This window comes from Procambarus clarkii, chromosome 60, assembly GCF_040958095.1.
Source record: "Procambarus clarkii isolate CNS0578487 chromosome 60, FALCON_Pclarkii_2.0, whole genome shotgun sequence".
Lineage (NCBI taxonomy): Eukaryota > Metazoa > Arthropoda > Malacostraca > Decapoda > Cambaridae > Procambarus > Procambarus clarkii.
Genome location: NC_091209.1, coordinates 10,180,261 through 10,193,685, shown reverse-complemented (window position 1 = coordinate 10,193,685; position 13,425 = coordinate 10,180,261). Strand labels below are relative to the sequence as shown.

The following is a 13,425-nucleotide window of genomic DNA, read 5'->3' as shown; positions in this document are numbered from 1 at the left end:
AGATATTATACCAGTAGTTATTAAGTAAATAAACACTGGTGAACATGAAATATGAGAGAAGGTGATGAGCCCTGCCTGATGGGATCATTTACTATCACCAAATGTGCCTGTTCACCTAGTAGTAAGGGTGTACCTTAGCTATACATACCCATTTCTAATTTATTTAGTTTGGTTTTATTTTGAAATTAAATCTGGGTGAGACATAAAATAAAAATATGCTGCACAAATGATGTTAGGTAAGGAAAAGGGTAAAAATGTCAAAAACTTTATTCATTGAATACTTAAAGCTACAGTATAATTATGACTATAGATTATTAAAAAAGAGAGAGGGAAGTAGGGGTCCAAGACCTCTTCCTGTTATACAATTTGGGTGTGGAACAAGTAATTATCAAAAGAAGGCACCATGCCGGGAAGGCTATGTAGCAGTAAGGCAGTGAGGTGAGGCAGCTACTTATTTGAGAAATGCTTATTTTATTTACCTTATAAGCTGAGGCAACTTATTTTATTTGAGGAATACTCAGCTGATTCCTCTACATTTAGCATGGAACAAATTTGTGTCCAAGACCTCTTCCTGTTACTCAATTTGGCTGTGTGTAACCAAACTAGAAGTGCTCTACAAATCAAGGGACCCAGAATGTGGAATGAACTCCCGAATCATGTCAAAGGCTGTACCTCTCTCAACCAGTTTAAGAGTTAAACCAAGTACTGCCAAATTAACTCCATGTAACCTAACTTACCTCCTAAATGTCAACCCATGTCTTGCTATTTTTTAAACAACGCTGTTCACCAACATGTGCAATTGCTGATTTATGCTATGTTAACCCCCTTTTTGTATTTTTTATTCCTTCTTTCAACCCAATTTATACCTAATCCCGATTACTATTAAGTTTTAGTCTGTGTTTTTTTCCCCCACACCTTGCCCGAAATGCTATGAGTATTATTGGCTTTAGGTATTGTATGTACTAGCTCTGCCTATAAATCCAACATTATGTTTGTAAATCAACTGTATGTACTTTTCCTGAATAAAATGTATTTATTATTTATTTTTTAATCAGTAAGTATTAAAAGAAGGCACCAAGCTGGGAAGGCTATGTAGCACCATTGTGTGTAACAATAAACCAAATGTTTTTTTAACAAATAATGCACCTGTATGGGAAAACAAATCCTGTCAGCTGTAAAAATATTGATGCAGTTATTTAAATGAAAAATATAATGAAAGAAATATTACGGGTTTATTTTTATCCTATCTTTTTGTACTTTACAGTATATCCAAGGAAGTGAAAAATTGAGACATAATGCACAATTTAATGAATGATTAGCATGGATTAGCAGTTCAAAAGAAATATGACTTGTATTACATATCAACATGAGATCTTAATGATCCATGGTCAACATGATTTAATAAGGATAATACAGTACTGTATTTGTAATAATACAAACTAATTTAAAATCTTTATTATTGATTTTTTTTATTAAGAATATTAGGTATACACAGCAATGTGCTGCTACCCTATTCTATATGGAATATTACACAGTGTAGATAAAAAACTAGCTATAAGTTTATCTAATACTCCCATCTCACAGGATGGTTAGACATACTGTACATGGAATCAATTTAGAAAATACCAGCCTCAATACAAAAAACAAATCAACTCTGACTAAACAACTCTAAGCAATTTTCACAAGAGGTAAGCACTGAATCATGGAAACATTATATTATAATTACTCTTACCAGTTTCTACAAAACTCCTCTCAAACAATGCATTTTTAAACATGTTTAGGTATACACAGCAATGTGCTGCTTCCCTATTCTGTATAAAGGACCACACAGTGTAGATCAAAAACCAGCTACAAGCTCACCCAACATCCTCACCTCACAGGATGGCCAGTCATACATGGAATTAGGAGATAACAAAATACTTAATGCTGATCTATTAGCCTCCACTGGCAAAATCTGGGTGCAGCACAAGAATATCTTCCAATATTCCTGAGTGTATGAAGTAATTACAGAGCTCAAAATACCTCATACCATTTGGTATGAAGTCACTGATAACAGGACAATCACAGATATAGTGTTGAAGAGTATGTTCTCTCAAGTAGGACTGAAAACAGATGTTTTTTTTCCACCAAGAGGGCTATAAACCCATGGATCCGCCTACCCGCTGAAGCCGTAAATGCCAAATTCCAGCTAAAAAATATCATTAAGACAATTGGCGGGCCCTTTAACAAGCCGCCGGCTCTCTGTCCTCTTCGAGGTCACTAGATAGTTAGTGGCCCTTGGGTAAATTCAGTAAATATATACAATAATTGTCAGCGCATCTTCCAAGCAACAAGGACAGCTACACAGTATCTCTTAGAATTACGTAGGTAAACAACAAATGTAACATATTTGTTTACTACAATGTCGGTGCTGGCTGTAGAAGTTGAAAAAACATTGTTTTACTTCGAAATATACTAATTTTATAAGAAAATTCGACGTAAATAGGAGGCAGTAGAGCTCCGATAAGCCAGCGCTAAATCTTCAATATGAAGAATGTTGCTGCTCTCTGATTGGCCATACGAAACACAGTAGTGACCTCTATCGGCACGCAGGTGAACCAACAAATTTCTTCCTAAGTATACCTTATTGAATCGCACCTAAGCATCTTCTTAGGGCGCACTTAGGAACCTTCGTAGCAAACCCACTTACGAAGAAATACACAGAGCTTCCTGAATCTAGGTCCAGAACTATGCGGTCACCGATCATATTTGCTGCCTACAAACTTAATATAATAATTATTTTTACTTTCTTTTTATTTCAAACTTAATAGAATAATTTTTTTCAAGATAGCGGCTGTTTACTAGAGGCCTGGACCTAGATTCAGGAAGCATCTCCACCAACACAAATGCATTTTTTGAGAAAAAAGGCCACACAAAGCCTACAAATTATGTGAAAAGCTTTAAAGAATTCTGATAAAGAGGGAGATTCAGGTGTGATTCTAAATAGAAAATTGTCACCTGAGGACCATTGTGCAAAGAGCCTTTGCTATGCTTTCCAATTTAAAAAATTACTTTTAACCACTGCACTGCGCAAAGTGCCTTTAGGCGCTCTGAGAGTTGTGCGATTTTTTTTAAATTAGGCTATATTTTAATGTTTTTTAATGTTTTCATTACTCTTTGCATTTTGAAATGGAAATAATTGAATTTGGAAGCATTTTGACATAAACTTTTTGTACAGTATTTCTAAAAACAACAAAAATTGCAAAAATTCTAAAAACAACAAAAATTGTCCTTGAGAATTGCACTAGAAAAATTTGCCGAAACCAGGTGCGCAGTGCTGTTTAAATACAGAATATAGATGGTGAAATATCAAAGAAATTATTTCAGACCTTTTTTGAGACCAAAGTTGGAATATGCAGTTGTTGTATGGTGCACATATCTCAAGAAGCACATCAATAAACTGGGAAAGGTAAAAAGAAATGCAACAAGATGGCTCCCGGAACTAAAAGACAAGAGTTATGAGGAGAGGTTAGTGGGGTTAAATATGCCAAGGCTAGAAGATACGAAAGAGGCAATATGATCACTACTTACAAAATAGTAAAGGATATGGACAAAATTTATAAAGAATTCTCGAAACTTGGAACCTAAAGAAAAAGAGGTGATAGATTTAAGCTAACTAAATAAAACTGCCAAAAGAACATTAGAAAGTTCACTTTTACAAACAGAATTGTGAATGGTTGGAGTAAGTTAAATGAGATGGTGGAGACCTAAACCATAAGTAGTTTCAAAGCTTAACACTTTCGCACTCTCGGCGCTCAAAAAAAAACAATACCCCAGATGCTTTCGGCACTTCGCGCGCCTACGCGGTAAGACCGAAAAAGTGTACACTCTTTTGACTGTCCTGACAATAATTGAAGGCGCACGTATTTAAATTTGGTATCACTGTGTTCGCAATGAAATTGTCTATAAGAGCATACCTATAAAATGCCGCCCAAGCATAAGGAGTATCAACACCAAATAAAAAACTATGCAGATCACTCGCCGAGAGCGCCAAACAGCAACAAAATGTTTCCACTCTCTTAATGGTTGCGAAGCCTACAGTTGTCCTACATCGCTAATTTTGGTATCATTGGAATCGCAATAAAATTCTCTACACGGACATATGCATATGAATGTTTAATATAGGTAATTGCCCACCCGCAAGAGTGTGTGAAGTGGAGAGTAGTTAGCCACGAGCGCACTGGCGAAAACACAGGGGGGAAATCATGCTTGGAAAGTTTATACGTTTCCTGACCCTACTTTTCTATGTACGTATTTCTTTTTTATACCAATGTGTTCGCAATAAAATTTTCTATAAGATGAACTGTATAACATTTGTACAAAGCATGTGTAAGAGAAGCGCCAAATATAGAACCACGTCGCTCAGTATGCGTTCGCGGCAGAAACGAACGCATTGTTTTCGTTCGTTTGATGTTTGTCATGTTTATACTTGTTGAAACATTTTATAATTTGTATGACAGTGATCGCAGTAAAATTCCCTACACAGACATATACATAACACATACAAATATTTCCCACGTGTTGGATATATCAACGGCTAAAGGGAACCCACTGCCACACGCTCGCCACACCCCCAAACATACTTTGTGTATTTTTTTTTTTACTCATAGAAGTTTATGTGATATAATATTCATTCTGGTACCAAAAAATTCGCAAATAAATTCTCTACAAAACAAAAGTATCCCCATCCATTTCGGTTAAAAAATGGAATTTATAGAAATATTTTTCGATGGACGAGAAAAGTAGGCTGTTATGCGGAATCGTAAGAAAAAACGGCGACGAGTTATCTCTAATCTAAAGCGCGAAAGTGTTAATATGACAGAGTGTGGGAAAGACGGGACACCACGAGCGTCTCTCTCATCCAGTAACTACATTTTAGATAATTGCAAGAGAGCAAAATTGGCCCACGATTTTCCTCAGCTGCCAGCATTCCAGTCATATTCCATTTTCATATCTTATTTTCATGTCTTATTTTTCTTTCTTCTTACTTTCTTTGAAGTTGGTCTTCTACATTTAACACTACTTTTCCTACATTCTTTTCCAGTCGCAGCAATGTATTTAGAGGCATTTTTTACTCTACGATGGCACATATTTCAATACTTTTTGTAAGCACGTCCACTATGGGGTCAATGGACTCACCATAGCCTGCCTACTTTGTCTCAAGTAGCTAAATCTAAACCAACCTCAAACAACTTTTTGAAGGAAGAGTTCTCTCATGTAAGGTGCACTACCGCACTTGTGCAGATATGGCTGCGCAACTGCCAAGATTTACAAAATGTTCCCCTCACCAGACTAAAACCATTTTGAATATTCACTACATCCTTCTAACATTATTTCAAATATGCATTTCAAAAGACCCCTGCCCCTCTTCCTTACATATCTCCCCATGCTGGGATTACAAAAGAAAAATTAACAAAACTTAATGTTTTCTCTGAGTTAAAGTATCGTTTTATTTATAAGTTTGTTTTATTTATAATTTTTATGTTTCATTTGTCAGTGTTTGCAAGTAGATTATATTGTGTATTAGAAAAGGTTTATGCCTCGTGTGTGTGTGTAAAGTTTTCCCGTGAGTTTTCGTGAGAGTAGCATCCTTGCACCCCACAAGGAAAGAGGAACTGTCTATAAGAACGGTACAGTAACTGTCTTCAGTCAAGGAGACAGTGTGCAAGAGCTGACTGCACCAGTACAAATCACAACAGATTACACTGCAAAAGACAGCATGCTAGAAGTGATTAATGGGGATACATAATGAAAACTATTTTAAGCCATAAAAATATAAGTAATTTATTCTCCAATTAATCTTATCACACATCCAAGTCAGCAATATATTTGAATAAATGTATTGTATAACCAAGTGATTTCTAATAAACTTATTTTCATGTACAGAGAGTAATTAAAATAAAATAGTGTATTTTAATTTACATGATCAGGAATCAAATGATCGGGAATGGGAATCAAATTCCAACATCTATTAAATCAACATGTTAGTTGATTTGAAGAAAGGTGCATAATTATTGACTTTATAAAATATACAAATACTGTACCCACAAAGTAACCACTGTAATCAGATCCTTTATATGCCTTATAAATAAAATATTATTATTATCATATTCCCTACATCATATATCAAATACCAAAAAGTTCTTGTTAATTTATCAATTTGCTTTGAGATATTTTCAGGTAAGTAAAAGATCATATAGAAAAAATCCATGGACACAGACAACCAGATTATCATAACACTTGAGTCTACCTGTCATTAAGTGTCAAGTTTAGTATAGAACGAGTCTTTATAAGTTTATTGTTTCTGGGAGCAGCCTCTTGGTGGCTCCCTGAAGTTATCTTGCTCAGATGGCTCCCCACTACTGGCTCACATCAGTCACAGGAATCTTGTTGGTCAACCACAGGAATCTACTGGCTATGGAACCAGAGACAGAACCTGCTCTGTTTCCCTCCTCTCTGACCCCTCAAAGAGGCAGGGGAGTGCAGGGTGTCCTGGCTTGAACGAGTCCAAGGCCAATTAGGTCCATAAGGGAATTTTGTTTGACTCGTAAGCCACATGCAATACTCCCCCCCCCCCCCCTAAATCTCGCAGGAAAAATAATCAAGAGTGCCTATATCCACCATAATGCATATAAAGGTTTGTATTCACCTAGTTGTGTTTGCGGGGGTTGAGCTTTGCTCTTTTGGCCTGCCTCTAAACTGTCAATCAACTGTTTACTAACTACTTTTTTTTCCACAACACACACACACGCGCACACACCCCAGGAAGCAGCCCGTGACAGGTGACTAACTCCCAGGTACCTATTTACTGCTAGGTAACAGGGGCATTCAGGGTGAACGAAACTTTGCCCATTTGTTTCTGCCTGGTGTGGGAATCGAACCTGCGCCACAGAATTACGAGTTCTGCACGCTACCCACCAGGCTACTTGCCTGGTGGGTAGCGTATTTATTTGTCAATTACCAGGAGAGTATTGTAGTGAAATATCTTCATAAATAACCCCTAAAGCATATTTTGGGAAGTACAAACCCACCATAATCTATCTTTCCTAAATTCACAGAAAATCAATTCATTATGCATTTCTCATTTTTAACATGGCCTTAGGTAATTACACTTAGGTAATTACCAGAATAACATTTGGTAAATAACGACCAAGTGGAAGTTTCCCCCCCCCCACCAGGCAACAAACAAAAAAGAAAAGTAAAACCCTGCAAAAGTACAACGTCTCCAGGAGGGATAGAACCGGCCACTGAGATAATAGGTGACAAGCTGCACAGTACCTTGCAGCAGCGATACTATCTTCTACCCAAAGTCAAACAGTGGCTATGAAAACCCCAGCTGATCCCTAGGGTGGGCAATCACTGAGCAGCAAAAGATCCCTACGGAGGTAGTCCCTGAACGACTTATAGAAGATAACCCCTAAGCCGCAAGGACAGTACTTACAGGGCACCTAGGGAAGATGGCCCTAGGCACATGGAGCCCCAGTACTCCATGAATTACTGCTGGTTCGCACACCACCACACAGCAAAATAACACTGCAAAGGCACAGCACTGCACAGAGACAGGAGCCAGAGTCGACCGACCACCACTCAACACATCTGCCTCAGAACTGGGGTTGGATGGCCAGCATGGGGGTCCTGGTTGATACCTGGTTGATACCTGGTTGATGGGGTTCTGGGAGTTCTTCTACTCCCCAAGCCCGGCCCGAGGCCAGGCTCGACTTGTGAGAGTTTGGTCCACCAGGCTGTTGCTTGGAGCGGCCCGCAGGCCCACATACCCACCACAGCCCGGTTGGTCCGGCACTCCTTGGAGGAATAAATCTAGTTTCCTCTTGAAAATGTCCACTGTTGTTCCGGCAATATTTCTTATGCTTGCTGGGAGGACGTTGAACAACCGCGGACCTCTGATGTTTATACAGTGTTCTCTGATTGTGCCTATGGCACCTCTCCTCTTCATTGGTTCTATTCTACATTTTCTTCCATGTCGTTCACTCCAGTACGTTGTTATTTTACTGTGTAGATTTGGTACTTGACCCTCCAGTATCTTCCAGGTGTATATTATTTGATATCTCTCTCGTCTTCTTTCTAGTGAGTACATTTGGAGGGCTTTGAGACGATCCCAATAATTTAGGTGCTTTATTGCGTCTATGCGTGCCGTATAAGTTCTCTGTATTCCCTCTATTTCAGCAATCTCTCCTGCTTTGAAGGGGGAAGTGAGTACTGAGCAGTACTCAAGACGGGACAACACAAGTGCCTTGAAGAGTACAACCATTGTGATGGGATCCCTGGATTTGAAAGTTCTCGTCTGGTCTGGGACTCGGAGGACACCAAGGACCACGAAGGGTCAAAAGGGACTCATGGGCTAAACTCCAACTCATTTCATGACCCAGAAGCCGCAGTGGAGTGTCCTGGGGCAGAGTCAGCATCCTTGCCCACCTCTTGAGACAGATCAGCAGAGTCTGAAGAAAAAGTCTCAAATGAAGATGCTGGCAGAAAAGACCCAGAAGCCTCAGCTGAACTGTCTCGACTGCCTCTGGACCCTCATCAGAAGGGACAACCCCCTGTACTCAACTGACAGATCCACATCCCAATCTAAACCCTACTCAAAACCCTCAGACGCTTCAGGGCCGGAAGTAGGGGTAAAGGATCAGAAGAGCAAACCAAGCTCGCTGGGAAGGAATACGAAGAGCAAATAGAACCAAGGTCGAGTTGACCAACACCTCCAATTCTGGGTCCCTAAACACCAACCTGGGTAGTTCCGGGTCATTAACCCTTAACATGCTCGGGATTTAATATCCTGTCATCCCCACAGGCGCATGTCATTTTGAAAAAAAAAATGATTTTTTCTTTCTAACCTGTTAATTTGTGTTCACTGATCACGGGAAAAATAATAAAAAAAATCGTAAGTGGCATATATTGCCCGCTATAGGGCGAAGAAGTCTGGCAAATTATTGGCGTTGACTCAGCGTGCGTCCCAGGCGGTCTGTTGCTCGCAAGCTGTCAAGCCGGAGTTGCCACAAAGAGATAATTACCGAATTATTTCAATGTCTCTGATTGATTTTTCATACCTTTTTTGCTGTAATATTATTCAATAGTGTGTAGTTTGATATATTTATATAATAAAATGAGTGAATCATTGCTGTACTCAAAAATATGGTGTGCATATTGTTGATTCAATTATGTTCATCAATCAGTGAACAAATACTTTGTCGGTTATTACATTATAAGCACAGGTTATATATAAGTATCTGCATGTTTTGTTCACTATAACGAACCACTAAGTAGCTATTATGAGTCAAAAAGTAACGAGGAGTGACCGTCGTGTACCAGCCAGCCACTCCCGCCCTCCCTCCAGTCATCTGACTCACCCACATTCTCCTCCCACAATAATGTTTTTGCTATAATTCACTATATACAGACGTTATATATAAGTATCTACATGTTTTGTTCACCATAACTGTACATCTAAGCTTGTATGGTGAGTAAAGGCACAAAGATGTGGCTACTCACACAGTCAGCTGATCGGCGGCCGCCCTCAAGGCCAGACGCACTAATATTTCTCCTCCAAAAATACTGTGTGGTGTTATACGCTATATATCTTATATACAGACGTTATATATAAGTATCTACATGTTTTGTTCACCATAACTGTACATCTAAGCTTGTATGGTGAGTAAAGGCACAAAGATGTGGCTACTCACACAGTCAGCTGATCGGCGGCCGCCCTCAAGGCCAGATGCACTAATATTTCTCCTCCAACAATACTGTGTGGTGTTATTACGCTATATACACACATTATATATAAATATCTACCTGTTTTATTCACCATACTTGTACAAATAAACTGGTATGGTGCCCAAAGACCATCGTGGTAACCAGTAAACAACACCGTCGTCTGCACGGTGGCGTCGTGCAGACGACGCCACCGCCCTCACCAAAATGGCGGCTCCAAACCTTCTCTTGCTGTTTATACCCTCTATACACACATTATATATAAGTATCTACATTTGTGTTCACCATAGCGAACCACTAAGCTGGTATGCTGAGTGCAGTCAATAAAAGGTGGCCACACACAGTCAAAAGACATCGCCACCACCCTCCCTCCCACAGCATTACTCCTCCTTCCATGGCGCACAGCGCTAAATATCACCACAATCCTGCTATTATCAGAACCCTGGTCAGTTTTATCACAGTCAGGGGTCTTCTGTAATATCATCATCGCTACATAATAGCATGAACAAGTATAATTTGGCATTTTTAGGCAATGCTGTGGTCACAAGCTGAACAGCAGTGCTGTTAGCTCATGCTGCGTGCGTCAGGCTTGGTTGCTCACTCAATACTGAGGCCAATAACACCCGAGAGTTTGGCCCACGATTTTTTTTATAAATGGCGTCTGTTTACAAGAGCCCTGATGAAGGTGTGGTGAACCCCGTGTATCCGCGGGCTGTTTAAATCTTGCATAGTACTCCAACACATCATATGACGTGATGCGTAGTTGACTGGAACAACGTCCAGCACGTCATATGACGTGATGCGTACTTTAAGGGTTAAACTGGGCACATAATCTAGACTCCTGTAATCTAACAAACCAAGCTCATAGAGCAGTCGCTGCCTGAAAAGCTCAAACCTCATCAGAAGGATTCAAAAGATTAGCTACATGAGAAGAACCCCACAAGTCTCAGGGTTGAAGGTGTCACTGACTCAACAGGCAGCATGGCAGGGGCAGAAGGAATGAATGTTGCCAAATGGCACAGACAATGTACAGTTCTCAAACTAGCACAAAGGGTGAGCAGGTTTGGGATAGGTGCCGCTAAACCTGCAGTGGATTACCAGGGCCTGAAGGAATTGACCTAGTGGGACACCCAAGCATTGGGATGCTATGCCAGACCTAAAAGGATATGCTACCAAATCTATATCAACAGAACCAACACTAATATGATGGTATCCATGTCTCGTAATGCAGGAGTGAACTAAAGGATAGAAATTGCATAGTAGGCCAACACAGCCTGGCAACAACGGCTGAGAAGGTCAACCTCAGTGTGCTAATGTGTAGCATGGTAATATCCAGTGCACTCCAAGAGAGCAAATGCCACACCCTACCTGAATAAAGACAGGAAATCCTTGGAACCTGACTCACTCCGGGGCGAGGACTACACAAGCGAGGAGGACCTCAAAGGAAGAGACCCAAAACACCCCAGGAAAGAGAATGCTGAAGCACATGGGCAGCACTAGAAAATATACATGGATGAAAATCCTGTGTATATGCAGCTCCAAGCACTTTTAAAGTCCAGGCTCGTGCTACACTGAACAGTGTAAAGAAAAGCCAACAATGGTAAGAAACCACCACTTAATTGAAGCAGGAGACCAAAGCCCAAACAGAGAGAGGAGACCCGAGAGACACACTACACATTTCAGCATAGAACTGACGGCTGTGTCACCAGCTAACCACGAGCGACCTGGAGCATACCTGGAGCATACCTGGGTAGTTTTTCAGTTCTTCTACTCCCCAAGACTGGCCTGAGGCCAGGCTCAACTTGTGATAACATGGTCCAAGGCTATTGCTTGGAGCAGCCCGCAGGCCCACATATCCACTACAGCCTGGTTGGTCTGGTACTTCTTGCAAGAACTTATCTAAGTTCTTCTTAGATCTACCTATGGCCTTCCCCCAAATCGAGCAGGGTGGTGAGGCAAATGAGCTGGCACTTGTGTTTAAACTTTTTAAGCATTTGTTTCCAGTGTTGGGGAGTTCTGGCAGGTCATGAGGCTATGGACTTTCTATAGGTAGCTGTGGTTTGTTTTGTCTCATTGACTTTCTGGGTGCCTTTCCTAGTGGTAGCATAAATAAAGTAAATATGTAAATGCCACTGATCCCTGTGCTTCTGTGATGGGACCGGGTTCTGGCCCTTGGTCCCCAGTAGGCCAGATAGTACTCCACAGCTGATGTGACCCAGTAGATGGTATACTATCAGTGATACTATCAACAACTTCAGGGAGCCATAATGGGCTCCCCCCAGAAAAGTTCCTATTGATAACACAAAATTATCTTACTGATTATAAGATGAATATGTGTACGGTACTTTTGTATCTAACTGCTTTCAGTACTCCAAAAATAGGTTCTCTCATATAAAAACAATCTGGTCATGAAAGCATAACATATATTCAGAAATATAATTTCCTAGGCTACTTGAGTATTAAAATTTATTTAATAACTGGTATACTAGTCAAGGAGTGTATTTGTACTCTGCTGGTTGAGCAATGATGACACGAGTGATTTGTGGTTATGAGGTTTCTGATGCTGTAAGAGGAGATCCTTCCATCTGTGTGGGAAACAAAATGTATCTATACCTTTGTACAATAATGTCACACAAAAACTTAGTTTCATACATCAACTGGCAAAACTCCTTATGACTATTATTATTTATGTGGCAACAATTTGTAAATGTATGATAAACAGAGTCTGTATTTTTCTGCATGCATAACACAATGACCCCCCTCAAAATACTTACCAAATATTTTGTGGCCTGAGCTAAAATGAAAAGCATCCGGTTATTGCAAGTACTGTACACAAGTACAGCAGAGTGCAACACTGAAAATCTGGACCTTGATATAACAGATTCATCTAAACAACCATACAATCTGCTGACTGGATTTCGTCTATGAAATTTTTATTTCTCAGAACTCAAATAATATTTTGACTATGAAATTTAATTGTCAGTTCGTCACAAAGTAATTTCCATCAGATATCTTTTTTCCACCTTTTGCTAATCTTGCTTTATTATTTCTAATCATCATTTGAAATAATGCATTATTGTTTTACTATGCTTGTACTGTTCTGTAAATTGCATAAAGCTGTTTGTTTATATGACAATATTTCTGTGGCATCCAGACCTACTGTGAGGGCATGCATACTGACCAGGTATTTTCCTTCTGAATAAGTGAAGTCCCACCTGACTTTTTCTTCTTCACTGTTTGACGATCCTCCTGCGAAGCCTACCGCTAATGCTTCCTTTCGGTTGGCTTTGGCAGATTGGTTTCCTTTGTATTTTTTAAATTGATGCTTCGTTTTCTGGGGGGAGCCCCGTCGGCTCCCCGGAGCTATCCCAGGCTGATATGCTAATGTCAGACTTTGGCATCAGTCATGTGTATGGAGTTCTTAGGCCTACCGGGGACCACGGCCAGAACCGGGCCCCCTCAGAGAGGCAAGGGGAGCAATGGCCTATAGAAGCCCCCATGTGGTTGGAAGCATTCTATGTCTGCCATCGACCGGAACAGGCACCCAGAAAGGTAAGCGCCTCAAAACAAGCCCCTATTCTGGTTAAAATTGCTACCAAAAGCCGAACTAGTGGATAGAACTCCCCAACAGAAAACAAGCAAACTAATGTGACGTCA

The 13,425-nt window shown here is 40.1% G+C and overlaps 1 protein-coding gene across 13 annotated transcripts in view; it reads right to left on the bottom strand.

The window, feature by feature from the left end:
* The window catches only part of LOC123766903 (zinc finger protein 557), a 143,843-nt gene that overhangs the window by 7,598 nt on the left and 122,820 nt on the right, over positions 1 to 13,425 (bottom strand). For 4 of the 13 annotated variants that reach the window (XM_069307466.1, XM_069307467.1, XM_069307468.1 and 1 more), the window contains one exon: positions 5,798 to 12,353. The exons of 8 other annotated variants lie outside the window; for them this stretch is intronic. The gene's annotated coding sequence lies outside the window, so the exon portion shown is untranslated. Of the gene's footprint in view, positions 1 to 5,797; positions 12,354 to 13,425 lie in introns of those variants that run through there. One more of the 13 variants, XR_011223324.1, reaches the window with a different exon arrangement.